General features: G+C 36.6%; 1 non-coding gene across 1 annotated transcript; it reads right to left on the minus strand.

Moving 5' to 3' along the window:
• Window positions 1-8,416: 8,416 nt before the first annotated feature.
• On the minus strand, window positions 8,417-8,523 carry LOC122067408. The gene has a single exon (XR_006136704.1). It is a non-coding gene; the product is annotated as a small nucleolar RNA R71 (small nucleolar RNA).
• Window positions 8,524-27,392: the final 18,869 nt, after the last annotated feature.

Below are 27,392 nucleotides of genomic sequence, written 5' to 3' on the forward strand. Positions count from 1 at the left end.
ACGCCAATGTCAGCTTCAGTTCAAGTCCAATTATTTACACCGAAGATTGGGCCTGACGGTTATTTACACCAATGTTAGCTTTAGTTCAAGTCCGGTTATTTACACCAAAGATTGGTCCGAATGGTTCTTTACACCATTGCCAATTCCATTTCAAGTCCGATTATTTACACCGAAGATTGGGCCTGACGGTTATTTACGCTAATGTCAGCTTCAATTCAAGTCCAGTTGTTTAAACCGAAGATTCGTTCGGATGGTTCTTTACACCATTGCCAATTCCATTTCAAGTCTAGTTATTTATGCTGCAGATTGGACCTGGCAGTTATTTACACCAATGTCAGCTCCATTTCAAGTCCGGTTATTTACACCGAAGATTGGGTCTGACGATTATTTACACTAATGTCAGTCTCACCTCAAAGTCGGTTATTTAAGCGAAAGATTGGATCTGATGGTTATTTACACCAATATCACCTCCATTTATGTTTGGTTATTTTCGAACTGAAGATCGAGTCTGGCAGTTATTTATACCAATGCCATTTCTATCTTAAGTCTGGCTGTTGAAACTGAAAGTTGCGTCTGGTGGTTACTTACACCTAGGTCAAACCTAGTTTCTCTTGCTTTTGACCATTCATTTACACCATTGTCTCATATTTGCATTTATGGTCTGCTTGGTTTCTTATACCAATGACAGCTGATTGCATCTACACTTCTTTTATCATACTTGCATTCATAGTCTACTTGGTTCTTTATACCAATAGTGGCTAATTACGTTTACACCATTTTTCCATACTTACATTCGCAATCTGTTTAGTTATTTACACCTAACGGTCGATTGTATTTACACTCTTTTCCATACTCGCATTCAAGTCTACTTGGTTCTTTATACCAATGTTGGCTAATTGCATTTACACCTTTGTCTCATTTTTATATTCATGGTGTGTTTGGTCATTTATACCTGACAACCAATTGCATTTGTACTCTTTCATACCTGCATTCATTGTCTACTTGGTTCTTAACACTAAGAATGGCTTATTGCATGTGCATCCTTAGTTTAGGTTTTACCTGCATATTGACCAACTACGATAGATTTTATATCACGGTAGCACCCACACACTACTTGATTTCGCATGTGTTATCGATCAACATTTCCTATCTTTGGTCTTATCTCTTGTTTTGCATTTGCATTTGCACCTCCTCCATCCTTGAGCCGGATGTTGGTAGTACATTACTCCTGGTGACAAAATGGTGTGTTCTTTTCTTTACCTTTCGAATATTACACAGGTCACGGTCAAAGAGGGGCAATCTGTAGACACCGAATTTTGTCACCCCCTGGCAATGATGGCAATATGAAGAATTACATGTTAGACATTTTAGACTTGGAGAATTTTCAAGCTTAAAGTAGAAATGACCATTTTTCCCCTATAAACTTTTAAAAGAAAATATTTTTAAAAATTAGAATTTGATGTTATGGATTATTGTCGTTTGTCCCCTCTAGTCGGACATTACACTTTGATGTGAGAACTATGAGAATCGACGCCCGATTCTCTCTTTCATTATCTGATCCGGGTCTCTACTTTATACATATTTTCGTAAAGGTTCCTGGTCGAGATCACAATCATGTCTCACATCATTGGATATTGCTCGAATTGAGCTTTCTAACGACATATTACACGTCGAATTCTGACTAACGATTTGAAAGATATGACCCTCGGAAGTTGACTCCAAAGTTTGGTATCAGATTTTATTCTGAGCAACCAAGGAGTGCCACATGACACCCAAACCCTTTTGTCCAAAAGAAAGCCTTTTGGGACAATTCTCTCTAGTTTTTTAGTCCCACATTAGAAATAAGAGAGAATTGTCTCAAGTCCCAAGGCTATAAGTATAGCCCTTCCTCTCTTCCAAAAAAAAATTTGAGAATTTGGGAGAGAGGATGGCCCCATCATGGTTTTGGCTGACTTCTTTCCTCTAAAATCAAATATTCTCTAAGTCTAAAAGTTTAACACATTAATATTTCTTTGAGCCAGGAGATCTAGTCTGGTTCGGTTCAATTTGGGGCTTGAAGCACAAGGGTTTTCTCCCCTTGTTTCTTGATTAAAGCCAGGTTTAAAGTATTTTTCTTCTCCCAATTGCAATTTAGAACTAGTTTATCTAATTTAATAGATTAGGTTTAATTAGTTTTAATTCGGTTTAATGTGATTTATTAGATATAAATTGGTTTATTCTGATTCAATTAGGTGTATTTAGGTTTAATTGGTTCATTTAGATTAATTAGGTTTAATTAGCTTTAATTTGGTTTAGTATGGTTTATCAAATGTGAATTAGTTGATTCTGGTTCAATTGGGTTTATCTTGCTTTAATTGGGTTCAATATAGTTTGACCTGGGTTATTGGGTCCAATCCATTGTTTTTGCTAATTCGTTTTACTTTTCATTTTAATTTGTTTTGCTTTCTTTTATTGTTATATCTTTATTCAATTAATCGATTTTATTTGTGGCTTGATATTCTCGCTTAATAAGTAGGTTTGATTTTATCTATTTTTGATTTATTTTTGTTCTTTAGACATAAACCCTTAGATTAGGTTCTCAAGCCCTAATCTCTTCCCCCATCTCTTCTTCCTTTCTTTCCTCTTTTCGCTGTAGCAGAATATCAGCCGCCCCTCTTCACTCCCTTCTCCTTCCTTTCTTTCTCCTTAACCGAACCTACAACTCACCTCTTCTCCTTCTTCTTCTTCTTCTTTTTCTTCTTCTTCTTCCTCTCTTCTTTTCTCTTTTACCATGGCTGAACCTCTCCACTCCCTTCTCCTTCCTTTCTTTCTCCTTAACCAAACCTGCAACTCACTCCCTTCTCCTTCTTCTTCTTCCTCTCTTCTTTTCTCTTTTACCATGGCTGAACCCTCTCCATTCCCTTCTCCTTCCTTTCTTTTTCCTTATCCGAACCTGCAACTCACCTCTTCTCCTTCTTTTTCTTCCTCTCTTCTTTTCTCTTTTACCATGGCCGAACCCTCTCCACTCCCTTCTCCTTCCTTTCTTTCTCCTTAACCGAACCTGTAACTCACTCCCTTCTCCTTCTTCTTCTTTCTCTTCTTCTTCTTCGTCTCTTCTTTTCTCTTTTACCATGGCCGAACCCTCTCCATTCCCTTCTCCTTCCTTTCTTTTTCCATAACCGAACCTGCAACTCACCTTTCTCCTCCTTTCTTCTTCTTCTTCTTCTTCTTCTTCCCTGCTGCTACAACTAATAACCAGCAGCCACCAAACCTCCTTTCTTCTTCTTCTTCTTCTTCTTCTTCTTCTTATTTTATATTTTTGTTTTTTGTTATTTCTTTAATTTGTTGATTAGATAGTCCATATTTGTAATGTCCGCAACCTGTTATTTCATTTATGTTTTCTATGTGGAATCTTCCCCTTCCTTTTTTTTTATTTTTCTTTTATCCATTTTGGTTTGATTTCAGGTCTGTAATGTATCTAGTCCTAGAACTTAGGGTTGGGGTTCCTCTAATTTTAAACTTTAAAATCAAATGATTTCATTTTATTTCCCTCTAAATAATGTATGGGACGTAGTCTAGGGCGTATCTGAGCAAGGGCGTGGCTGGCCCCCCTCAAACCGGCTCGTAGCATTGGGTGTGTATTGGGGATCTAGGTTTTCCTACTATCTCATATCTTTTGTACTCCAACCCTCACTCACATTAATATGGTACTAATCTAGATTGATTAAAGTAACGTAGTTAACTTAATTAGTCATTTCAATTGTTGTTTATTCAATTGTGGTTTGTTAATTTATTTTTTTTTAATCACTGCATTTGGTTTATTCATTCAATTCAATTTATTAAACTTGTGTAATTACCAATCTTTTCCCCTCTAGTGGTTTTTTATTTTAATCAATCAACTAATTAGTTATTTAATGTAGGGTAATTAACTAGATTAATTAGTTAAAAGATTCTCTTCTCATTAGCTTAACTAGGGTTTTGAAAAATGTTTAACTCATCTTAGATTAGCTTAAGGTAAACATAATTAGTGCAATTAGGTTTCATAATTAATTTAATTAAAATTTAGGTTTAGTTTAATCCTCCTATACTAGATTAGGTAGATTAGTAAAAATGCATTCATTTAATGTAATTAATCCATTTAATTTTTTTTATAAATTAATTAGGTCTCATTTAATTTATAAATCTTTTTACCAATTAGATTAAGTAGGGTTGCAATAATTTATTTCACAAATTACTAGGGATTAGGATTAATCATTTTAATTAATTCAATTTAGGATTTCATAAATTCATTAATCATCCATCTAGGTTAGGCTCAATTAATTGAGTTAGTTTAATTTAAGTTTTTTTTTAATTTGTTTTTTTATTAGTTTCATTTCATTATTTGCTTAAATATATAGTTTAGGATTTTCAATGACATATATTTAGGACTAGTTAGTAGGGTACAAACAAACTTTGGTCAAACAAAAGGAGACCGGCCTTAGGGTCGGGTAGACTGGGTGCCTAACACCTTCCCAGTCTGTCTCTTGACACTTATCTAGAATCTTGGTGCAAACTAGCCTTATCCATCAGAGTCATTAGTCTCTCTCCCTTGATTGGGGGAGACATTTATGGGTCCTAGACCCTTTCTAGGTGGCGACACCCTTTTACCCATTACGTGTATCCCTCCCTTGGCATTTGATGACCAGGGGATACTATCTCATCTCATTAGGGTCGAACCCTAGCGTGTGTACATGCGCTATGTGCCATATCGCGATCCCGACGGAGGTGCATGATACCTACATTATGTGCCATATCGCGATCCCTTCCTTGGTATATTGATCAGGATTAAAATTATTGATCCAACCATTGATGAACTCTATAGTTTGGAAAGCCACACACTGCTTTAGGTAGGGTAATTGTATAGATGATATTTTAGCGAAGGATGCGGCCAAATCAGGAATCTCGGAGAAAAATGTAACTGTTCCCAATCATATAAGGGAGGAGCTTACCCATGAAGCTGAGCCTAGGCCTAGATATTGGTTTGACTAAATCTAGTTTTTTTTTTCCTCTGTGATGCCAATGCCGAAGGTGTAGGTTTAAAGTCAGTTATTTGTGATCTTGTCTAGTTATCGCCATATCGGTTTGACTAAATCTGGTTTTTTTCCTCTGTGATGGAAATGCCAAAGGTGTAGGTTTGAAATCAGTTATTTGTGATCCTTGTGTTATCGTTTATTTTCTTTTTAATGAAATTTTGATCTTTCTAGCAAAAAAAAAACTAGTTGTAGGAGCTCTTTAACATCATTTAAGATGCTTAGAGTTCTTCACAATTGGTTAGAGTCCAAGTGATGCACTAATGGTTAATGAATAAGAGAAAATTACTATTGCGAAATAATAAATGTTTTATGCAAAAATTACCGTTGTGATACCCTACTCTCTAAACCTGATCTAATTTTTCGATTGGTTCAATTTGGTCTTGCAAGACCTAAACCCGAGCTAGCTGAGGCGAGTGCCTTATGAAACATGATGGCAAGGGTGACTCTGAACTCAGGTTGGCCAGATGAGTTGGAGTCGGTGCCTAGTGAAGTCCGTGTGCCCAAGTCATGCACTTGCACATATCACCGGGCCATGTACGCATAATAAATGTACGTGGCTATATTTTATGTTAAGAATGCATGTTACTCAATTACCGAGAGTGACATACGTGTTAGGGCCTAGCCCCATCGAAAATCCCAATAATTTGGCTAAGTTTTGGATAACTGGTGGGTGGTCATGGATGGGTTGGACCCACCAGTGTGACCTACCACTCTAATATTTAGATATTTTGACCCCACCATAAATAGCATTTATTACTTTCTTCACCCTCATTTATTGTCTTTCACGGTGGGTGAGAAAAGTAAAGAAGAGAGAGAAAAGAAGGAGAGAGAAGGGAAGAAGAGGGAAGAAATGGAGAAGAAGATGATCGTTGTGGATTGCCGGGGTCAGATCTCTTGAATCCGACACCGGATTAGCCACCCTCATCTCGAGATCTACATTTTGAGGTGAGTAAAGATGGTATTTATTAAACCCTCATGAAATCCTTAGTGAAACCCTATGACTTGGGTAGAAATCCTTTAAGTTTTGTTAATCTCTCTTGAAAATGTGAATCTAAGGTTTAATAAAGGTCATACATGTTGTTTATGAAGGATTTTGAGGAAGAACTTGTGAGATTGTGAAGCATTGGTTGATCTCTTGAGCTAAAGAGAAGATTTGAGGTTTTTGAAATGTTTTTGAACAAAGAGATAAAACCCAAGCTTGGAACTTTGAATCGATCATAGATTTATGTTGGAATCATGATGTGTGACCTTAGATTTGTGAAAAACGAGCTTGAATCGACCCCTTTTGGTTTTCCCAAGGTGGGATGAGGAATGGAAGAGAACATCAAAAATCCTAGTTCCAAGTGGTGGGTGTCTAGTGATGAGCACATTTATGTGTGAAATCTAACGTAGTAAAACATGCATTTTACATATTTAGAATGGAGCTACCTTACGTTTTATTTTCTTTTTGCATGTTTTATATTTCAAGGCCTTAAGGACTATTGGGCATTATATCTCTAATTTTACACGTAAAGATGTCTGGATCAAGTATTGGGCACTAGCATACGTAGGGTTTTTTCTTAGTTGCTCTGTCTCTTTCTCTAGTTTTCTCTTTCTCTAGCTTTAGTTCTAGGTTTATGCTTTAAACACTTTTGTAAGCTCTTTTTATTCAATTAATGCAAGCAATTTTGTTTTTGATTCAGTCTTTTATTTTTATTGTTTCAACAACTGAAGTTGTAATTTTCAAGTTCTAGTTCTAGGCTTAGTTCTAGGTGACAAAAACAAGCTATGAAGCATGTCTTTCAAGTTCAATTTTTTTTTCTTCAGATTTGTTTTCTCTAGTACTAGAAATTTTAATTTTGGTTTATTCCAGATCTAGTTTTTAGTACTGGTAGTATCTCAAATCGATCAAGTTTTCAGTTCAAGAGTTGAAGTTCAAGTAAGTAGGCTCCTTCAGTAGTCTTATCTCCTCCCTCTCATTCCTTCTTCTGACTACCCTTTCTTTTTTAATTTAGGATTTTAATTTCAATCATTACATTATTGCTATCCCTTTCCCCCAAGGTTCATGGCTAGTGTATGTGTTGGCTTTGCCCCTCCTAGCCATAGAACCATTAATTTATTACTTTTATTTTAATTGTCTCTCTTTCCCTAAAGCCAAGTAGAGTAACTCTTGTAAGAGTGACTCTCTGGTCAAGTAGGGAAGCTCATATTATGATGCATCCCTCGGGCTAAGTAGAGAAACCTACTTGTGAGTCTCTCTCTAGCTTTATCTCCTTTCTTTTACTTTATTTTTATTTTTGCATTTTTTTTAATTGCGTGGGTTGTTTATTTTCAGTTATTTATTTATTTAATTTTAATTTCGTGGCTTACGTCTTTAAATTCTTAGATGACGAATGGTTAGGACATTATTTTAGATTCATATGTTTAGGACGGTAATTAGAATTAGATCATAACCATTAATTGGTTCACTTTCGCATTATTAAAAGAAGCAAAAATAAATAAATAAATAAAGTGGCTGCTCTCCCTGTGTTTGACCGATAGCTACACTGATCCGTACGTTTGCGGTTACATTTTAAATCCTAACAAATTTTTGGCACTATTGTCAGGGAGACAGTTCTATGTTATTTTTCGCTTTCTTTTGGTAAATCGGAGTGCTTTGTTTGCTTTGTTTTGTTTTTTTGTTTCTTTTATTGAATTTCTGAGAAGATCAACTTGCAATAATAATTGTATCAGTAGACCTCAGGAATTGACTTGAGCAACCCCAGATCCCTGTCAGTAAGCTCCCAAAAAGCCAAAAAAAATCAAAAAAATTATAAAAAAATAAAAAAATCATAAAAAAAAAGTTTTGCTATCTATTCTTTTGTGCTTGTCTTACTCTAGTTGTTGGTAATTTTCTATTGCATGAGTGTTAGGTGGATACGTAATACTAAGAATTGGTTAGAAAGAAAAGATCCAACAAGTAGTGACCCTATACGTTTGCTCTCTTTAAAACCCTTCAATATGGGAGACCAATAGCAAAACCCTCCACCTAAATCTCTGAAAGATAGGTTCTACCCGGCTAGAACAGCCCAACCTTCCTGTATAGTTCTACCATAGGCCCAGGGTAATAATTTTGATCTCAAATCTCAATACATCACTATGTTGCCCCACTTCCATAGGTTGACCTCTGAGGATGCATACCTATTTTAAGGGAATTTGAAGAGGTATGTGTTCTAATTAAGATCCAACAGCTTTCTGATGATGATGTTAAGCTTAGGTTTATCATTTTTTTATTGAAAGACCAAGCTAAGAAGTGGTTTTCTGGGTTACTCACAAATTCCATAACCTCATGAGAACAGTTCACAGTTACTTTTCTTAAGAAGTTTTTCCCAACTCATAAGACCAATAAGCTTAGAAGTGATATCCTTTAGTTTAGACAAAAGTATAGTGAGTCATTTTCCAAACTTATGGAGAGATTCAAAGATCTACTCCAAGAATACCCTCACCATGGCCTAGACTTGTGACATTTATGTCAAATAATTTGTGAGGGTATTGATTATCTAACTAAACAAATGATAGAGTCTATGTGCCTTGAGAGATTCACATCCTTTACAGATGAAGGAAAGGCATGGGAAATCTTACTTGACTTAGCTAACAAAACCTGTGAGTGGGAATCAACCCAAGAGAGTGAAAGAACCATATGAGGGAAATGATATTTTGTGGATGGGATAGTAGCCAAGGAAGCCCATTTGGATAGCCTAATCAAGAGGATTGAGGCTATTGTTCCTAGAGAGCCATTATCAGTCAATTTGGTTAAGATTTGTGCTTGGTGCTAGTCCTCTGGACATGTCATAGAAGAATGCCCTAAAACCTCTGTGGGTACTTCTAATGATAGTGTTAATGTCATATACCAGAATAATCCGTATAGTAACACCTACAATCCAGAATAGAGAAATCACTCAAATTTCTCCTGGAATCAAGGTAACCAAGCGGAGGCTTCCAATTTTCATAATCAAAGTTAACCTGGATCCTAAAGGCCTCCCTTTGGACAATAATCTTTTTTCCAAAATACTTTTCCTAAGTCAAATTTAGGATCTCAGGCTAATTTTCCTAGGGCCCCTCTCCTATCATCTTATCAGCAACCCCATGGGTTTATCCACACTGGAGAGGCAAGTAAAATAAGTGACTTGGAAAAAAATATGGCCCTCCTCATGACAAGTCATCAAAATATTATGAGAGAAATCACCCAAGTTGTCTCAATTATGCATGAGAGGGAGAAAGAAACTTTACCCAGTCAACCAGAGCCTAACCCTAGGCATCATTGGCCTGTTAGTTCACAAACATCAACTAATGCATCACTGAATATAGTACAAGGTCAGACCTAACAAGGGCCCTCTAACCAATGTAATGTTATTTATACCCTTAGGAGTGGTAGAGAGTACCAACAGAGCATTCCTAAATCTTCCCCATCTATTACTCCTATTAACTCTCCTTCAGTTGAAGACATAACTGTGCCTTTTGTTCCAGGTTCGTCTGATGAATCTAAAGATTCTTCTAAAGCTAAAGATGATTTGGATGAGGAAACCAAAAATGATTCTTCTAAAAAAGAGAAAATTCCTAACAGTCCTTATGTTCATCCTATCCTATTTCCTAATCGTTTGGTACACAAAAAAAAAACTGCTTCCATGGATAAAATTTTAGAAGTCTTAAAAAAGGTAGAAGTAAACATTCCTCTTTTGGATGTCATATTCTAGATCTCCACCTATACAAAGGTACTAAAAGATTTGTATACTCACAAACGTATCACTAGTGTGCCCAAAAAGATGTTCTTGGTAACATTAGTTCCATAATTACTCAGCCTATAGCAGCCAAGTATAAGGATCTAGGAAGCCCTGCCATATCTTGTGTCATAAGCAACACCTATATTGAGTATGCCTTACTTGACCTTGGCGCAAGTGTGAATCTTTTACCTTGTCATGTGTACAAGCAACTAAGATTGGGAGAATTGAAAGCCACTGGAATTACTCTTCAGTTGACAGACAGGTCTATTAAGATTCCTAAAGGGATGGTTGAGGATGTCTTACTAAAGATGGATAATTTTATTTTCCCTATTGATTTTATTGTGTTAGATACCAAGTCTTACTCAACCAAGGATGTGATCCCAATAATTTTAGGAAGGCCATTCTTGGCAACCAGTAATGCATTAATCAATTGCCAGAATGGTTTCCTAAGATTATCTTTTGGTAACCAAACTGTTGAGTTTAACATGTTTAGGATAGGCAAGCAACCACATATAGAAGAAGAGATCAATATGCTTGAGGATTTTCTAGATTTTTCTAATGATTTAGTTACCAAATTTGATAATGATTTTGATTCAGAATTCCAAAGGTATATGGATGAGTTGGATGACGATAGTGAAAATTTCTTTTCTGAAGTATTGAGTCTTCACACACCTGTGGAGCCCTTAGGACCGCTTTCTAATTCCATTCCCAAACCTTCCATAGTTGAGCCCTCTAAGCTAGATCTTAAGGAGTTACCATCTAATTTGAGGTATACTTTCCTAAGGCCTGACCAGACTCTTTCTGTAATAATTTCTTCAAATTTGACTTCTAGCCAAGAAGAGGAGTTACTTAAAGTGTTAAAAGATAATAAGGAAGCCCTAGGTTGGACCATGGATGATATCAAGGGTATAAACTCTTCTATTGTGTAACATTATATACATCTTATGGAGGATTCCAAATCATCCATGGAACCCCAAAGAAAAGCTAACCTAGTGATGATGGAAGCCATTAAGATCCTAAAGTGCTTGGATCATGAAATAATTTATCCTATTTCTGATAGCCAATGGGTAAGCCCAGTTCACGTAGTACCTAAGAAGTCTAGTGTGACTGTAGTTCATAATGTCAATACTGAACTAATTCCATCCCGTGTCCAATCAGGGTGGAGAGTGTACATAGATTACAGAAAACTTAATATGACAACCTGGAAGGACCACTTCTTATTACCATTCATTGCCCAGATGTTAGAGAGGTTAGCTAGACATGAATACTACTGTTTTCTTGATGGATATTCTGGCTATAACCAGATCCCAATTGCTTTAGAGGACTAACATAAGACCACTTTTACATGCCTATATGGAACATTTACTTACCCACATATGCCTTTGGGCTTTGCAATGCCCCTACTACGTTCCAACGATGCATGATGAGCTCTGACATTGTCAAAAAATTCTTAGAAGCATTTATGAATGACTTTTCAATTCATGGAAATTCCTATTCTGAATGTCTTCATCATCTTTCTCTAGTTTTGAAAAGGTGCATATCCAAGAATTTGGTTTTGAATTGGGAGAAATGTCATTTCATGATTAAATCTGGCATTGTTTTAGGCCATGTAATATCCAAGGAGTGAATTAGAGTAGATAGAGCCAAAATGGATTTAATTGATAATTTACCACCTCCTCAATCTGTTAAGGACGTCCGGTCTTTTCTAGGGCATGCGGGTTTCTGTAGAAGGTTTATTAAAAACTTTAGTTAATTAGCACCTCTCACTTCATTACTTGCCAAAGATCAAACTTTTGAGTTTTCTAAAGAGTGCCTAGAATCGTTCAAACAACTTAAGAAGGAGTTGACCAATGCACCCATTGTTCAAGCACCTGTTTAGGCTGAACCTTTTGAACTGTTGTGTGATGCTTCGGATTTTTCCATAGGAGTGGTTTTGGGTCAAAGGATTAATAAGTTACCCACTGTCATTTACTATATTAGTATGACCTTAAATGATGCACAACTCAATTATACAACCACTGAAAAAGAATTTTTAGCTGTTGTGTTTGCATTAGAAAAGTCTCGGTCTTACTTAGTTGGTTCACATATGATGGTGTATACTGATCATTCTTCTCTCAGATACCTAGTTCAAAAGAAGGATGCCAAAGCCCATCTCATTATGTGGGTTTTACTTTTACAAGAGTTTGATTAAAAAATTAGGGATAAAAAAGAAATCGAAAATCTAGTTGCAGACCATTTATCCCGGCTTCTCAATTTCTTGACTATCGATTCTCCAATCAATGAGAACTTTCCAGATGAATAATAATTTGCAATGTCTAGTGAACTGTGGTTTACTGACATTGTCAATTTCTTAGTTTCAGGTGTGACTTCGGATCACTAGTCCACCCAAGATAAGTATAGATTTCATTCCCAAGTTAAGCACTTTTTCTAGGATGATCCTTATTTTTTTAAGATATGACCGGATCAGATTATCTGACAATGTGTTCCTAATCATGAGCAACATTCTATTCTCTCTTTTTGTCATGATCATGCACGTGGTGGACATTTTAGACCTAAAAGACTGCCGCAAAGGTTCTCCAATGCAGATTTTATTGGCCCATTTTTTTTAAAGATGCTTTTGATTTTTGCAAGGCTTGTCCCGCCTGTCAGTCTTTTGATCATATCAATAAGAGGAACATGATGTCCCTCAACCCTATTTTGATAGTTGAGATCTTTGATGTATGGGGCATCGATTTTATGGGACCATTCCCTAATTCCTTTGGAAATTTGTACATGCTTTTGGTCATTGATTATGTTTCTAAATGGATAGAGGTCATACCTTATAAATCTAATGACCACAAAGTGGTGGTCCAATTTCTCAATGAAAACATTTTTTCCCGCTTTGGTGCACCACGTGCAATAATTAGTGATAGGAATACTCATTTTTGTAATCGGCCTTTTGAGGTCTTAATGAAAAAGTATGGGATCACCCATAAGTTATCTACCCCTTATCACCCCCAAACTAGTGGCCAAGTGGAGGTGTCTAATAGGCAGATCAAAAAAATCTTGGAGAAAACTGTTAATCCCAGCCGTAAGGATTGGTCCCTTAGGCTCATCAATGCCTTATGGGCCCATCGGAGTGCATTCTAGACTGACCTTGGCTAGTCTCCCTACCTTTTGGTGTATGGGAAAGCTTGCCACTTACCAGTTGAGTTGGAGCATAAGGCCTTTTGGGCCATTAAGAAGCTCAACTTTGGTTTGTCTGATGCGAAAATTCATTGTAGGCTCCAACTATCTGAGTTGGAGGAACTTAGGAATGATGCCTATGAAAGTTCTAGGATTTACAAGGAAAAGACTAAAGCTTTCTATGATAAGTACATTCTACGTAAATCTTTTGCAATTGGTAATAAGGTCTTATTGTATAACTCTTAATTGCATCTTTTCCCTGATAAGCTTAGATCCCGATGGGATGGCCCGTTTATTGTCCATAATGTATATCCCCATAGGGCTGTGGAGATTTTGAATCCAGGAATAGGGATAATTTCGAAGGTTAATAGTCAGTGTTTGAAACCATTCCTCGAGTTTCCTACTACTAGTAGTGAAGAGGTCATGGATCTCCATGAACCTCTTTACGCTGATGACTAACTTTTAATCAGGTATGACCCCTTGCATTATCTTCGCTTTTAATTCTTTCCATGCATTGAGGACGTTGCATGACTTAAGTGTGGGGGAGGAAAACCAGTTTTTGCTTTTTTCACTTTGTTTTATTTGTTTTTTTTTTTTTTTTAACTTGCTAAAGGATGAAGTCATACTTTGGCTTTTAGCTAATGATCATACCATTCGGTTGCTTGATGTATGAAAGTAAAATTTTTGATTAAGGTACCCATTTTGAACATATAAAAACCCTATTGAGAAGAAATAAACAAGTATGTGTCTTGAGATGGGACTTTCTTTTGAAAAATAAGAGACCTCTGTTTTATGGTGTTGGACCATATGTAAGTCTGTGGGTTCCTTGTACTTTTGATTTTGAGTTGAAACTTTCTTTTTAATTTAGCATGAGTTGACATATACATAATTTTAAATGAAATGTAAAATGTGGTATAAAGAAGAATAAGAGTTGATTCCCTTAGAACTAGATGGGTCATTGCGCCTCAGGAAGCATGGTGTCTTGATCGAAATTCATTGGGAGGAAACTTTTGAAGGAACTCTAGCATCACTGTCTTTGTAGGCATATGCAAAAAGTGAAGCTATATAGTAACTTGGGTGTCTGGTGTTTGCTCTACTATGTCATTTAGGCCAAAATTAATGGAGTATAATAGAGTTTATTAAGCAAAAAAGGAGAAAAAATGTGCAAATATCATTAATGCTTGGTAATATGTTTTAGTAAAAAATACTCCAATGCCTTAGTCATTGGTTCCATATTTCTTCACAAGTGGTTTTATCTTAAGATAAGGGTGTTTTGAAAGAGACGAGGTGAGTTCCAAATTAAGAAATATGCTAGTGCCTGGAATTGATAAAGGGTAATAAAAGTTCAAGTGTGGGGGTCCCTTGTAAGATAAATTATCTTTACTCCAGATCTGTATGGGCCTTACCTTTAGCCAAGGTTGGGATTTGTTTATTTTGAATTTTAGGTGTATATTCACTATAAACACCCATGAGATACAACTCGTCCACTAGGGGTGACCTAGGGGTTTAAAGGCTTGTTGCACATGCTAAGTGCTACCGTGATTCCTACGAAAGTGAGTTAGGTTTTTTGTTTATATTCTTTTTTTTTTTTTTTTTTTTTTTGCTCGAGGACTAGCAAAGTCTAAGTGTGGGGGAATTCTGATGAGCACATTTATGTGTGAGATCTAGTGTAGTAAAACATAGATTTTACATATTTAGAATGGAGCTACCTTAGGTTTTACTCTCTTTTTGCAGGTTTTATATTTTCAAGGCCTTAAGGACTATCAGGTGCTATATCTCTAATTTTACACATAAAGATGTCCTATTTCTTTTCATGATTGAGAAGAGGATGAAATTCTAAGCAAAATGAAAGTGTTCAATTGTAAGTACACATTCATTTGGTCAACCGAACAAGTGATTATTCTTTTTAGGTCAAAAAAAGAATAATAGATCAAAACTGAACCAAGATGCAGAATCAGCCCATCTGCAGTTGTCCCAAGGGTATAAGGAATATTTCAAATGCCAACAAAGATTAATGGACCACATCCTTAAGTGATTGAAGATTCATTTTTAGTAACAATAACTACTAGCGTAGTTGGTGAGTTGTGGTGTATAAAATCCCTTGCTTATTAGGAGGTCTCAAGTTCGAACCTCTTAGGTACCATTTTGTTGAGGGTTTTTTTAAAAGATTATTTCTCATTAAATTAGACTTTTGTCCAAATCCAAGCAAGAAAAATAGGCCAAAGGTGGTTTCTTGTGCAAGAAGAGAGAGAAAAATAAAAAAAAGGGAGAAAAAATAGGAAGAAAAGGTAAGAAAAATCGTGGGAGATCTCTCCACACGTTTTCTCTCTTCTCTCTCCTCCACTTCATCAACAAGATAAAAAAAAATCTTTTTTTTAGAAGCTAAAATCGTTAGCTTCCCTCCCCCATTCTCTATATAATAGAATTAACACAAGGGGAGGAGGCACTTCATTCTTCTTCTAAGGTTTTTTCTTAGTTGCTCTATCTCTTTCTCTAGATCTAGTTCTAAGTTTATGCTTTAAACACTTTCGTAAGTTCTTTTTATTCAATTAATACAAGCACTTTTGTTTTTGATTCAGTCTTTTATTTTTATTGTTTAAGCAATTGAAGTTGTAATTTTAAAGTTCTAGTTCTAGGCTTAGTTCTAGGTGACAAGAACAAGCTATGAAGCATGTCTTTCAAGTTCAATTTTTTTTTCTTCGGATTTGTTTTCTCTAGTACTAGAAATCTCAATTTTGGTTTATTCCAGATCTGATTTTTAGTACCGGTAGTATCTCCAATCGATCAAGTTTTCAGCTTAAGAGTTGAAGTTCAAGTAAGTAGGCTCCTTCAGTAGTCTTCTCTCCCCCCTCTCATTCCCTCTTCTAACTACTATTTCTTTCTTAATTTAGGATTTTAATTTCAGTTGTTACATTATTGCTATCCCTTTCCACCAAGGTTCATGGCTAGTGTATATGTTGGCTTTGCCCTTTCTAGCCATAGAACCATCAATTTATTGCTTTTATTTTAATTGTCTCCCTTTCCCTAAAGCCAAGTAAAGTAACCCTTGTAAGAGTGACTCTCTGGTCAAGTAGGGAAGCTCATATTATGATGCATCTCTTGGACTAAGTAGAGAAATCTACTTGTGAGTCTCTCTCTAGCTTTATCCCTTTTCTTTTACTTTATTTTTATTTCAGCATTTTTTTCCTTTATTGTTTTATTTAATTGCGTGGGTTGTTTATTTTTAGTTATTTATTTATTTAATTTTAATTGCATGGCTTGCGTCTTTAAATTTTTAGATGACGAATGGTTAGAACATTATTTTAGATACATATGTTTAGGATGGTAATTAAAATTAGATCATAATCATTAATCGGTTCACTTTCGCATTATTAAAAGAAATAAAAAAAAAAATAATAATAAAGTGGCTACTCTCCCTGTGTTCGACCTGTAGCTACACTGATCCATACGCTTGCAGTTACATTTTAAATACTAACATCTAAAAATGTTCGAACCCACCAATCCGGAGCTCGCCTGTCCTAGTTAAGCTGCTGGCTCGACCGACGTGCAGGACCAGTGGGCACCTGGCCTTTCGCACTTGGCTCGCCGGTCCAGGCAATGCTACTGGCTCATCCATTGAGCAAGATCGGTGGGCACCTGGCCCGCCGATCCAGCAAGAGCCTCTAGGTCGAGCGGCGAGCAAGGACTAGTGGATGCCTTACCTATTGGTTGACCCACCAATCTAACCTTTCAGGTTTCAAATGGGCCCAAATTTATCGAACAACCTTCTTTGGTGATTCTAAACGTGTTGGGATCATCGTACTCTGTTGGTTGTGAACCTAAAGTGGAATCATACTAAACTTGACCTCTTTTATAATAGGTTGTACTAGAAACTCGCGTTATCGCATGCCAGATCTTCTTTGTATGAAGGGTGATCATTGTACACAATTATGTAAGTGGAAAGATGACATTGGCTTTATTTTTGGAGTGTTTTTGCATTATTCCATAATTGTTGTAGACTAGCCATATCATCATTTCATTATTGTGTGTAGCCTAATCATCCTCGAATGCCATTTGCATGCATTGATGTATGCATTATGAAATTCATTTATAACTTGATATACTGATATCTTAAATTGTTAAATGCTTATTTTTGCTTTGAGGTATGAGATGGGTGACTTAAAATTATTGAATATGATGCTTTGCTAGACTAGATGTCGTAGTCGGCTTAGACACGAATGCATTGGTGGCCCATGGAATGGGACGCGATGACACTATACAGTCGTACTATCTCATATAGGAGCATGCGATTAGGAATGACATTTCCTTATGCTATGACCCTTCTCAACAGGGGTCTAGGTGTTGGGTATATCACTGGGGGGACGTCCGAACTTGTGTACCAACGATGGTTCTTAGAAGTACATCCGACCGATCACTAAAACGGTCAACAACTTTAGTGATATAACAAGAGGGTCAATCATACTACTTTTAAATTAATGCAGGGCAATGCCCATTTTACTTTAATGTAGGGAAAGACCCACTTTACTTTAATGTAGAGAAAAATCCATTTTACTTTAATGCAGGGTAAGGCCCATTTGCTTTTTCGATACCCACGATCGGCCTTCTCCGGCAACCCTATGAGCGCATCGTGGGATGGGGTTCACGACTCGTACCCAAGGTATACGCGTACTATGGTTGCAAGTAGCATATGAACTATGACTTAGATGTGATGTATAGGGTGGTTTAAGATAATAAAATGAACTTGCATACATATAGGTGCATTTATATTGTGAATGATTGCTTGGTCTTTCTTTTCACTTACTAGGCTAGTGAGCTCATCCCACGTGTGCACCACTTTTTAGATGATCTTACAGGTTATTCGGATGAAGAACTAGAGTTGGGACCCACTGTGGAGTTTCCAATTGAAGACTGGTGGGTCCCTGAAAATCTTGGGCACGGGTCTGAGTGCCCGTGTGAGAGTTTTGTTACGAGACAGCAACACTGATACCAACTCGGATTTCTTTTTGATTATTTATAATGTTACCCTTTTTGTGCTCTGGATGTTTAAATTATAATTCTTATATATATATCATACCTACAGGCCCACATATATATGTACTAGGAAGTACAATTTTGGTATCAAGAGTATTGGGGTATTTATAGGTATATACATGTAAGGCTTCTGCTGAAATACAGAATTTGCTTGACTTAGTGTGTGGGTGTATGTTGTGCTATGATTACCATATCAGATGATCAAAGTAGGTTTTGGGTTTGTAGGTGTTAACTCGATCACCAGTTTGATTCTATGTAAACGGAGAGTGACAACCACCAATTTCAACAATCAACCAAAGAACAGAGACTCAGAAAACACAGCTTCTGTTTTGAAGGTTGACCCACTATATATATATATATATATATAGATTAAAAATTCATTTTCAAAAGAAAGGGAAGGGAATATACAAGCCCAAGGGCAAAAGAAAACAAAAAAAAAGGGGGCTGATCAATATACAAGCCCAAGGGCAAAAGAAGCTTATCAAAACATCAAGACACGCCAACCAATACAAAGGACTCTAGCCAGCAAAGTAGAAAGAACAAAGGACCAAACCATTATCAACCCATTACTACACATCAAAAGAAAATCGCCCAAAACAAGCAGTCACTTGAGTCTTCTCCTAGTAACTCTGGTCGTCTGAGGAGCGCAAGGATTTGGTTGAGCTAAGTTGGCCTATTTTCCACTTTGGTTTTTGAGAGGAAGCACCCAAATCCCATGACGATTCTTAGAAGCAATGGAGGGACTCATCCGGTCTATAAGTATTACTTCATATTGAACGATTTCTGGAGTAGAATCCATCATGCAGAAGGAACTGTCGATGGGGTTGTCACATTGGAGGACCACTGAAAGTTCACTAGAGAAGGACAAAGTTTAAGGGAAAATTGGGAAATGGAGACTTAGGGACCGGTCCAAGGCCCTGGCCAATTCATAAGGACTTCGGTGGCCACCTGAATAGGAATTTTTTTTTTAGGTCGATGGTAGTAGCAGTGGACTTGGTACGATTTGAACCAACCAAATGCTACCCAATGGATCAAATCGACTTGGATGAATATTTATATGTTTTGATGTCTTGTTGTGTAAGTAAGAGAAACAAGAGTGAAAGGGGATTTTCGAGTTATGGTTTTGAAGCTAGAGTTCATGCTGCAACTTTGGATGTTCTTGAGAAAGTTCGTGCTGGGAGTTTGGGTATTCTTGAGATTCCATTGAACAAATCATGAGATCCTTATGCTCTGCTGATGGTCATGTCCAATGTGGAGAGTTAAGGTCTGTTGTGGTTTTTTTGTGCATTCTTATTGTTCTTTGGGTATGCTCGAATGTCAATCCTGTACATCCTATTATTTATTAGCTTAATATATTGTACCACCCCTGTTTTCAAACCTTATATGAGATACCACCCTAAAGTGTCAAAAATATCAATTGTACCCCTAAAGTCTAACACCATTAGTTTAGAAACGGAAATTACTCTTTTGACCCTAAAACCAAATATGAATAAGAAAACAACTTTTCATCCTTTTCACCTCTTTTACTCTGTTTGAATCTTAGAATCAGAATGTCAACAGCCATCTAGCCTGAAAACGTTTTCATTCAACAATCAGGCCGCATCATCCTCATTGACTTCGATATCTACCGAACACTCAAACCCAGATCGGCATGCATCTGTCAGCTAGTCTTCATAACCTGCATTACAGGGGATAGCAGCGGGCCAGCGATGGAGAGTAAAGGGAAGCATCCAAGGAATTGGACACGGATTTTCAATGTCGTGTCGAAGGTAAGCAGGAGAGATTTGCTGATGGACGTGTTACGACCATAAAAATCATCAGCGAGAATTGTTTTTTTACTTCAGAATTCAAATCATGGTAAGGCATTCCCAATGAGCATTTGAACCAAATCACAATTGGCAAAGCTGCAAAGTGCCTCACTCACACAAAATTACAATTAATAGTTTTGTACTCACACCAGCTAAAAATGCGTTTTGGATTCCCCTTATGATTTAATCCGTGATAGCATTTTATGATCTTCAAATTGGTTCATGAGCAAATTTGTGATTTTCCACCTAAAAAGCCCCATCCATAACTCTCCAACCCAATAGATCACAAACACAAAATCATGATGAGATTAAACATTAATAAATAGAAAATCAAAATCTAACAAAATCTGATGGAATCTAGTATAACCATTGTATTCCAGTAGAGGAACGTGATAATCCTTTTTGTGAATCGGGAGACACGACGAGCACATCACGAAGCCGGAGGTGTGTGTTAAACGTCGTCGGCGATTCAGATTTCTCTCCATTCAGGCTACTTCCAAATGGGTTTCTGAAGGTTTAATTTCTCCGAAGAGATATGTTAAGCGAGGAGAGGACAACGAAGGTTGGGAGACGTTTGCCGAGCAAAGGAGGATGTAGGTTGCGACAGACAATAGGGAGTACTGCTGGAATCTTAAGGCTTTGTCGTCAGTTCCTCCATCTCCGTCGCTGGAATCGGAATGCCATGACCAGGTAGAATTGTCGTTGTCGGAGTTCTGACCCATACTCACATACCAGTGTAAAATAACAAGCTTACCCTTCAAGGGTAAAGTTGTCATTTAAAAAATACCAACAGTGACACATCATCACTTGACGCTTATGAACTAACGAAATGGATTTAAGAGTCATTATTTTTTCATAACAGGTTATACAACGAGTATTTTTGACATTTTAGGGTGGTATCTCATATAAGATTTGAAAACAGAGATGTTACAAGATAATTTTCCTAATATATTCTTTACTCACTTATAGCCAAAAAAAGAGAGATTTTCATTGTAATCTTTCATCTATCATATATTGAATCATGTAGACATAGCACATCACATCCGCGTGTGAACCACGTTAAATCTTTGTGTCACCTTGTTTTCATTTGTACGTTTTCTTCGTGTTTGTTGATCACTAAATTTCTAAGTCAAGCCACCTAGTTTTATAGGTTTATCCATTTATGTCACTTTATGATTTTTATGAAGCTTTTTAATCTTATTGACAACAACATCAAGATTACTGAAAAATTATATTTCAAAGTTGAAATTAATCTTGATCTTCATGAAAAACTTCTTCATTTTGATATACCTTTGAAGTTCTTCCATTTTTCATCTCACGAAAGACCGCAACTTCTCCATGGTTGTTTGTCAACAATAATTCTTCATTATTCAACATGTCATCTCTAAAATCAACATTAGTTCCGACTTAGTGACTTGTGTTTCATCTTTCGCTAAGTACAGAAACAAACATGTAAGAACACCCAAACACACATTATACAAGATTTTTATAAAAAAAATACGTAATAAATATAAAACCTTTTGTGTTGAACATAGTTTTTTTCCCTAAAATTAAGCAAAGATTATAATAAATATAAGGAAAATAAAGTATTAACGTCAAGGAATTCCTAAATATATATATATATATATATATATATCAAATATACAACTTGGACTTCACTAGTTTTGCTTCTTTGGCTTTTCATTGATGGTGAAATCAGTGCAGGATTTATAGTGTGCCCGTAACCCAAGGTATAAGTCAAAATCACCAAAATACCCTCGGATGGCCTAAATTTCAAAAAATTCACTACATGGCTGAGGGCATAGGTCAAAATCACCAAAATACTCTGGATGACCTGAATTTAAAAAAATTCACTACATAGCTGAGGGTATAGGTCAAACTAACCAAAATACATCTGGATGGCCTGAATTTCAAAAAAATCCATTGCATTATCCAAAGTATAGGTCAAAATGATCAAAATACCCCTAGATGGACCAAATTTCAAAAGTTCCTGGATGGGCAAGGTTTAGGTTCAATATGGCCAGAATACCTTTGTCCAAGTCGAAAAATTCCTCAAGTGGTTAGTTTAACTAAAACACACTTTCATAAGTTGTAAGTAGCCTCACACAACCACAATAATCGAGGTATGTTGTTCACTAACACCTTGCAAGAACCAAGCGTCAAGGTTCACTGAAAGTCTTCACCCAACAATCAGTAGCCCAGGCAAGGTCATGATCTCTTAGTCAATTCCACTAGATAGGAACATATTAATTTCTTGATTTAATGAGTTTTGACCATTTAAGTTTACAATTTAATTCCGATTTCTATCTTTCATTCGTAGATTTATTTTTCGAGATCTACCCATTGAATTTAACGCCTATGCATTTCGTATAGCACCTCAATCATCTTTGAGCAACATAACAATAGTACATGCTCTGGGTGATAAAATGTAGTAGTTCTTTTCTTTTTCCTTTGGCTATATCACAGACCACGACCAAAGAGTCGCATTCTGTAGAGACCCAACTTTGTAATCCTTCCTTGGCAATGATGATTTATAGGATGTTGGTGAGGCCTATACTTTCTATCAAAGTAGAATATGGTCCTTCCAACCCAATCCCGACAACAGTCTGAAACCGTAATCTAGCCTGAAACCCTAAAATCCTAATCTATCGGAAAATCCCCTTCTTTTTTAGATTACTTTTGGTCATGGGCCTGCCAAAAAAAGTGACGGGCCTACAAAAAATCTGATGGGCCCACCAAATTTCCAACCACTTTTGATTGCGGGTCAGCCAAATGAGAATATTATTGGGTGGTGAGCCCATCAAGATAAGATGATTTTGTAACGGGCTTGACAAATCCCATTTTTTTAGGTCCAAAAACCAATAAAAAACCCCTTTTTTCCCCATTCCCAAGGCATGAAAGAGATGTGTGATGGAGATTTCTACCAACCTACCTTCCCTCTTGTCTGCCCAGCCCTTTTATGAAAGTGCAAGGTGCTGAGAAAATATTTTCTCGTCCCATCAGTAGCCCTTTCTTTTGCCCACATCTCATCCAAGCCTTAGGCCTCCATAACATCCTATAATTGATATCTTTTCCTAAGTCAGAAGTTTTGCTTGACTTGTCCATCATCTCATTTGGCGAGTCGAAGCTCTATCAAAATTTTGAAAAATCCCTAAAAGAGTTCCCGAAGGTGTGAAGTGTCACACGAAATTTTAATTCTCTGAAAAAGGAAAGTTGGTGGCCAAATTCACCTCCACCTGATCCGAGGAGTCATCACTAAGGCTCATCACGCATAGGACAAAAGGGGCCCACCTTTCTTCACCCAAAACAAAGGTCGAACACAAGCACAATTTCTTGATAGAATAAGCATGATACAGATTTTCAATGTACATATATACTATTGTACATTATAGTGTAGCAATAATTAGCCGTGCATGTAGTGTAGGATATATTGGGGAAGACCGGTTAAACCTGGTGGGGTGGGTGTAACACCTACAGAACTTCATAACTTGATACTTACCCTCATCTTTGGACCAGATCAATTTCTAGGCCCTTTTTTTAAGGGTCGGGCCCACCCATCGAGTCTTAGGCCATAATCTTAGGTGGTGACTTTAAGTTTTTATGATTTCCAATCCCCAAATATTTACCATTAATTATCATCGATGTGACCTTAGAGAATACCCTAGAAGAAATAGACCGTCTGCAGAAATAGGTCTCACATATCTTCGAATGAAAACGAAACGGTGCGAGACCCGCAGATGCGCATTCCAACCAGCCAAATGTTAAGGAGAGGGGGCCGGGTTCCCCTTGGAACCATGGCTGTTACCCTTACAATATTTTAAATCCCTTTTATCATGCACTCAGTGATTACCAAGTGGCAATTAATTGATACCGAAATATGGTTGACTTGTTGTCTATATTGATAGATAATATTCTAGATCAATTTTACGTCATGTATCATTGTAAGGATTTGGAAAATGATTGAAACGTTTAGGGCATTGAATTAATAGAAATTGTTGAAAAAAAAAAAAGAAAATTTTATACATAATGGGCCATGTGCTTGAATCAAGTCACTAAGTTCAGTAAATAGACCTATCAAAGTGTTACGTGCCTAATTTTTCAATTATTATAATTATTATTATTATTCCCGGGCTTTGGGCTCTTAATAAAATTCGTTAAACTTAAACATCTAGCAAGGCCACAACACCTATGGGCTATGGGCCTACAATTTTGATTTGGTCTTATTGATAAATCATTGTAAGAAACCTTAAAGTCAACTCAATATCCAAAAGTATTATTTATTTATTTATCTTTGGTCAATCACACACGTTATCTGGTTGTCACTCATATTTGTCACGCAGGCAAGGTTGTATGAGGCTAAAATTTTATGAACACCAAGATCCCAAGCGAAGTTTGCATTTATCAATGCATGGAGACCTATGGGACCCTATATGCCATTGTGCATGGAGGGGTGTATCATTAATTTAGTGTTCCAATAAAAATAGAAAATAAAATAAAAAACTCTACTTTGTGCAAATTAGAGAAATTTTTGCTCTAATGATATTGTAGGCCTATTTTTTATGATTTCTTTTTCAAGTTTATGAAGTGATTTCTATTTTGGAAGATGTTTTATTTGATTTTTGCGCTTAATTATTTCAGTGAAACAGAAAACAAATTTTATTGAAATTTTGAATCATAGCCCTTATTCCTTTTCTTCTTCTTGATCCTAGTGGTATCATCACCACCACCACCACCACCACTCCACCCCCTTTCCAACCCACCTCCGGCACCACAATCACAACCACCACCATCTCAAAAAAAAAAAAAATAAATAATAATAATAATAAATAAATAAAAAATAATAATCCTATAGAGAATCTATTTTTAGAAGTTGAAGTACTAAAAGAATTTCTTATTCTTTAAATTAGTGTAATCAAGTAATTTCAATTTCAATTTCAACTTCTTAATCAAAAATTTATTTATTGAATATTTCCTGAGAATCAACGAAATTGAAATATAATTGATACCAAATCAGACCAAAAGATCGAGTTCCACTGGGTTACCCCAGTAGACTTGTTGAATTGGAGAAGAATGATGCGTAGCTTAACCATCAAGGTTCTTTGGTTACTCGTCCACAAGTAGAGATGTCCAGTAGGCTTTTACTGGACCTAACTAGTTCAATAATATGGTGGAGATTGAGCAGAAGTTTAACCTTCCAATGAGAAGTCGGAAAAATAAGAAAAAAAAAATTCATTGCTGACTTGGCTGCAACCCCTAAGATTCCATTCCCTTGGCTGATACTAGGGGTTGCAGCAACCTAGACAACAACCAAGTTTCTTTGGAAAAATAAAAAGGTAAATCTATCGAAAGACCCCTGCTGACAGCAAAAAAAATGGAATAATGCACTTCACTTTCTCGTGGGGTTCACAAATATAATCTCTTAGGTTTTAATATTTTTCGAAGTACCCTCGAAGATTCTATTTCTTCTGCTGCTGCAAGGGTTGCAACCACTTGGATGCAACCCGGGCTACAGCTAAATTTCATTCAACAAGGAATGTGAATATATAGAGGCAATGGGTAAGCAATTGGCCCTCACCAGGGACTCATCAGAAGTCTCATATATACACACAAGCTCTCTTTCCCAAAGTCTCCCAAGTCTATCATGGCTTCCTCCACCTATTTTAAGATATGCTTCACTATCTTCTTCATGATACATTATGGTTGGCCAGCCTCTGCGCAGCTATCATCCACTTTCTATTTGACTTCATGCCCCAAAGCCTTGCTGACCATTAAGTCTGCAGTTAACTCTGTTGTTTCCAAAGAGCGACGGATGGGTACCTCTCTTCTCCGTCTCCATTTCCATGACTGCTTTGTTAATGCAAGTTCTCCTCCCTAACATCACCTCCAAACCTCCTCTTTCTCTTGTCTCTGTTGTGTGTGTTTTTGTTACTTCTTGTTCCTTTCTTTCTTTTGCTTATATATATATATATATATATATATATTTATTTATTTATATAATGTGATGTGAGTTTTCTATCTCTTTTGCCTACAAGGTTTTATGAACATTGTCTTCCTCCCAAGGTTGCATGTACTAGGTACCTTGCCATATATGTGGCAGACTTGTGTAGGTCAGTTCATATGATATAAGACCCTACCCCTAGCTATTCCGTTGGTTTAGTTCCAGCAATGAAACATGTATTATAACTCGTTAGGAAGTAATTTGAAGTAGATTTTTTTTTTTCATCATGTGGGATCATAAATAGGCTGAAATTTTGTTACATATGATATAGAGTAGGATGCAAATGGTAAACTGAGATTTCATTTTCGTAATGTCTTTGGTCGTCTTGATTTTTTTGCTACTTTTCTATTTTGTCTTGGTTCCTTTTTTTTTTTGGGTTCATTCATAATCTCTTGTTCACATGTCAAGTTTCAGTTCAATAGGATTTATTCGCATTACAAAACGAAATATTAAAAGTTTAGAATTACAAACAAGATGTGTGGACATACATGAGATGGTATGCAACCACATAAAAGAGAGAATGACTGAATTTCAGGCTGAAATTTAAGAAGTGACTAATCTAGATCATTTTATAAATATTCAACTATCAGATTCCTATGCCATTCTTTCATTCATTAGAATGTGAGTAATGGTTATAATGCATTTGTCACATATGATTGGAAAAATATTCTCTTTTTTTTAGTATGATAAAATCCTGTAGCATCTTTGTAATTTCATCACTTTGAACTTCCTTTTGATTGGACTGGAACTTAAGTATAAAAATGGATGAAGAATCCTTCATGACACATGTGGCCTACTTTTTGTGTCAACCGAAATTCTTTGAAACATTTAACAAATCCCAAACATTTTAGGACTTGTCTCCTATATTGCGTCCAATGCACATGGGAGCATCTTCAGTGCAGTGTTTTTTGGCACATGTTGTGTTTAGACATAGACATATGTAAGCGGGTAACTTTCTTTGTTCTCAAAAAATAAAATAAATGATAAAAATAATTAAATAAAATTGGTCACCTCAGGTCTTAAATTTGAGTTTAATCCACAAGATAAAGATTATAATGACCACTGCATGTGTGTGTGCACGTGTGATTTTGCGTTCATGTGTATCAGCACTTCATGACCACAATGTGAATGGGCGTGCAAAATAGGGTTGTGATGCGTCTGTTCTGTTAGACGACACCGCAAACTTCACAGGAGAGAAGACAGCTGTGCCCAATAATATGTCGTTGAGAGGGTTTGACGCGGTGGATAACATCAAGTCCCAACTAGAAAGCATCTGTCCCGGTGTCGATTCTTGTGTTGACATCCTAGCCGTTGCTGCTCGTGACTCCGTTGTGGTTGTAAGTAGTACAAACCTAATACTTCATATTTTTTTAGAGAAAAACATGCATATGAAAGGCAGCTTGTGTAATACCCTACTTCTTAAACCCGGTCTGATTTCGTGATTAAACCGGTTAAACCATGCAGGAACCGAACCGGAGGGAGTTAGAGCGGGTTCCTTATGGGCTATGATGGCAAGGGTGACCTTAAACACCGGCTGGCCCGAGAAGTTCGAGCCAGTGCCAAAAGAGACGGGAGTGCCTAAGCCATGTACATACACCTA

This window comes from Macadamia integrifolia, unplaced genomic scaffold, assembly GCF_013358625.1.
Source record: "Macadamia integrifolia cultivar HAES 741 unplaced genomic scaffold, SCU_Mint_v3 scaffold2890, whole genome shotgun sequence".
Classification (NCBI taxonomy): Eukaryota; Viridiplantae; Streptophyta; class Magnoliopsida; order Proteales; family Proteaceae; genus Macadamia; species Macadamia integrifolia.